We start from the raw sequence: 3,876 nt of genomic DNA on the forward strand, positions 1-3,876 counted from the left end.
CGACGACTCGCGCTCATGTTAGACTCCTTGGTCCGTGTTTCAAGACGGGTCGGGAGGGTGGCCGACGTGGCCACGGACCCCGAGCGCGTCGACGGCGCGCCACCGAAGCGGCAGCCCGCCGAACACCGGCACTGCGTACAGTGCAGGCGAACGACAAGCCAGCCGAACGGCGACGGCCGCACACAGAGAGCGCGCGGCATCCTTTCCTCGATCCGCCGCCGGGCCGCACCGCCCGCGCGCTGTAACACCCCCGCCGGAGCGGAGGCCACCTTCGCGCGGGGACTTAGACCGACGGCAAACCGATCGTGACCCGCGCCGGTCGCTAGTGCGCTGAGACGGTGCGCGAGCCGACTCGGCAGCGGCGCCTTAAGCGTCCGCGAACCGAGACGGCGCGCCCCCGCACCCAACTGAAAGCGAGCCGGCGACCTGACGGGCCCTCCCGTTTGCCTCTCAACGGTTTCACGTACTCTTGAACTCTCTCTTCAAAGTGCTTTTCAACTTTCCCTCACGGTACTTGTCCGCTATCGGTCTCGCGACCGTATTTAGTCTTAGGTGGAGTTTACCACCCGCTTTGGGCTGCATTCCCAAACAACCCGACTCCGAGAAGACCCGAAGCGGCCAAGGCAAGCGCCCCTATGGGCCTAACACCCGCCGTGGGACGAGGCCTCGATCAGAAGGACACCGGCGCTCGCCGTCAGCCGCACTGGGACTTCCGTACGTCACAACTCGGCGCGCTCAAAAAGCGCGCAGATTCGACGCTGGACTCTTCCCGGTTCACTCGCCGTTACTCAGGGAATCCCTGTTGGTTTCTTTTCCTCCGCTTAATAATATGCTTAAATTCAGCGGGTGCTCTCGCCTGAACTCAGGTCGTATGTGTCAAGCGGGCCGCTTCTTACACGGCCCGCTGGCATCGCAAGTCGTCGCCGCCGGCGCCGACCGAGCGCGTACCGTCGCCGCCTTGGCCCACGTCGGTCTTGATCTCGTGACCGGACCGACCGACCTGGACCCGCCCCTCGAACGTAGTTGAACACGTCAAGGGGTCGGCGGTGTACGGGACACGCGGTCGCGCCGAGAAAGCTCGGCGACCGCTTCAACTTGGGGCGACGCCCGGCCGTCTTCGCAGAGGCCAGGCGACGGCCCTCGGGTGAGGACGAACGCGACCCTGAGGCAGACGCGGTCCCGGGATTGACCCGAGACCGCAATTCGCGTTCAGAAGGTCGACGTTCAATGTGTTCTGCAATTCCCATTACTTCTCGCACTTGGCTGCGTCCTTCATCGACTCGCGAGCCGAGTGATCCACCGTTAAGAGTCGTCCTCCACGTTTCGCCCGGCGCCGAAGCGCGCGGACGTCACACTGTGGGATCGACCACAAAACCACCACCGACAACAACTGCACAAAAACACCAACAAACGGCGCCGAGCGACCGCCGGGCTGGGCCGGCGGCACATCGAGCGCGGTGCCCAGAAGCCACCATCGCACTCGGCTGCCTTGCTATGCCAACGTGTTACGCGTGTCGCACGGGGCGGAACCCCGATTGACGGCCGCCCTCTCGGCGGCACCCAAAGACAATTAAGTGCGCGGTCGGCCGGGGCCTACCACCACTTTCGGTAATGATCCTTCCGCAGGTTCACCTACGGAAACCTTGTTACGACTTTTACTTCCTCTAAATGATCAAGTTTGATCGTCTTCTCGACACGCCGACGCGGCCGTTGCCAGCCGCGACGGGGCCGATCCAAGGATCTCACTAAACCATTCAATCGGTAGTAGCGACGGGCGGTGTGTACAAAGGGCAGGGACGTAATCAACGCAAGTTGATGACTTGCGCTTACTGGGAATTCCTCGTTCAAGGGAAACAATTGCAAGTCCCTATCCCAATCACGAATGAGGTTCAACGGGTTACCCGGACCTTTCGGCCTAGGTTAGACACTCGCTGCTTCACTCAGTGTAGCGCGCGTGCGGCCCCGGACATCTAAGGGCATCACAGACCTGTTATTGCTCAATCTCGTGTGGCTAAACGCCACTAGTCCCTCTAAGAAGTTAGACGCCGACCGAGAAGGTCGCGTAACTATTTAGCATGCCAGAGTCTCGTTCGTTATCGGAATTAACCAGACAAATCGCTCCACCAACTAAGAACGGCCATGCACCACCACCCACAGAATCAAGAAAGAGCTTTCAATCTGTCAATCCTACCTGTGTCCGGGCCGGGTGAGTTTCCCCGTGTTGAGTCAAATTAAGCCGCAGGCTCCACTCCTGGTGGTGCCCTTCCGTCAATTCCTTTAAGTTTCAGCTTTGCAACCATACTTCCCCGGAACTCAAAGACTTTGGTTTCCCGGAAGCTGCCGGAAAGGTCGTCATGGTAACGCCTCCCGATCGCTAGTTGGCATCGTTTATAGTCAGAACTAGGACGGTATCTGATCGTCTTCGAACCTCTGACTTTCGCTCTTGATTAAAGAAAACATTCTTGGCGAATGCTTTCGCAGTAGTTCGTCTTCCGCCGATCCAAGAATTTCACCTCTAACGGCAGAGTACGGACGCCCCCGTCTGTCCCTCTTAATCATTACCTCGTGCTCCGAAAACCAACAAAATAGAACCGAGGTCCTATTCCATTATTCCATGCAACACTATGCAGGCGAACAGCCTGCTTTGAACACTCTAATTTTTTCAAAGTAAACTTATCGGCCACCGCCGACACTCAGTCAAGAGCACCGACGGAGAACCGAAGGTGAGGCGAACGCAACCAGTGACACGCCTTGCGACGGACCGGCGGCGCTCGCCCAAAATCCAACTACGAGCTTTTCAACCGCAACAACTTTAGCATACACTGTTGGAGCTGGAATTACCGCGGCTGCTGGCACCAGACTTGCCCTCCAATGGATACTCGTTAAGAGTTTTAGGATGTACTCATTCCAATTACAGGGCCTCGTTAGAGTCCTGTATTGTTATTTTTCGTCACTACCTCCCCGTGTCGGGAATGGGTAATTTGCGCGCCTGCTGCCTTCCTTGGATGTGGTAGCCGTTTCTCAGGCTCCCTCTCCGGAATCGAACCCTGATTCCCCGTTACCCGTTATCACAAAGGTAGGCACGTAGCGTACCTTCGACAGTTGATAGGGCAGACACTTGAATGATACGTCGTCGGTGCAGAGACCGTACGATCCGCGTGGTTATCCAGAGTCATCAAACGTCACAGGACGAACCCGGTCGGTTTTGATCTGATAAAAGCGCGCCTCCCGAAGTCGGCGCTTAATGCATGTATTAGCTCTAGAATTACCACAGTTATCCACTTCGCTCACGAGACCAAATAAACCAAGACTGATTTAATGAGCCATTCGCAGTTTCGCTTTACGAGAACTCGTACTTGCACCTGCATGGCTTAATCTTTGAGACAAGCATATCACTACTGGCAGGATCAACCAGATAGCTGCGACAGCTGCGCTCGGCCCTTGCTGGGCCGCCCGGCGCGTGCTCGTCGCATTCGTTTAAGACCGAGGCGATCGCCTGCGGCCGTACTCAGCTTCGACAGTCGCTGGCCGCGACGTCCACGCTCTCGCCGGCAGTGCCAGGCGGAGCGATTTGCGTTTTTTCTTTGCTCGCCCTCTCTCGGGCTCGATCCATTCAGTTTCGCACAAACAAGAGCTCTGCCGGCCGCCTGCAGCGGTGCCTAAAACCCGGTCATAACAATGCGACCGTTCTGCTAGGCCGACAAGCGCTCAAGCCAGACGCTCGATCGAACGCCCCCTACATATTAGTCGAGACAACGGCTCGCTCATTAGCATCGCGTTTGTACTTTAACTTTTTTCGGCTCGGCTTCTTTCGACGCCGATGCCGGCGACGCAGCACTCTCTCGCCCGCCAGCCACCGAGAGATGTGTGCGCTCC

The 3,876-nt window shown here is 57.7% G+C and overlaps 2 non-coding genes and 1 pseudogene across 2 annotated transcripts; all 3 read right to left on the bottom strand.

Moving 5' to 3' along the window:
• LOC144430912 (large subunit ribosomal RNA) overlaps window positions 1–870 on the bottom strand; it is a 3,695-nt pseudogene extending 2,825 nt beyond the window's left edge.
• A 287-nt stretch (window positions 871–1,157) lies between these two features.
• On the bottom strand, window positions 1,158–1,311 carry LOC144430845 (5.8S ribosomal RNA). Its single transcript, XR_013479761.1, has one exon. It is a non-coding gene; the product is annotated as a 5.8S ribosomal RNA (ribosomal RNA).
• Window positions 1,312–1,609: 298 nt separating this feature from the next.
• LOC144430879 (small subunit ribosomal RNA) lies at window positions 1,610–3,418 on the bottom strand. Its single transcript, XR_013479791.1, has one exon. It is a non-coding gene; the product is annotated as a small subunit ribosomal RNA (ribosomal RNA).
• Between the last annotated feature and the right edge of the window lie 458 nt (window positions 3,419–3,876).

Source organism: Styela clava, chromosome 12, assembly GCF_964204865.1.
Source record: "Styela clava chromosome 12, kaStyClav1.hap1.2, whole genome shotgun sequence".
NCBI lineage: Eukaryota > Metazoa > Chordata > Ascidiacea > Stolidobranchia > Styelidae > Styela > Styela clava.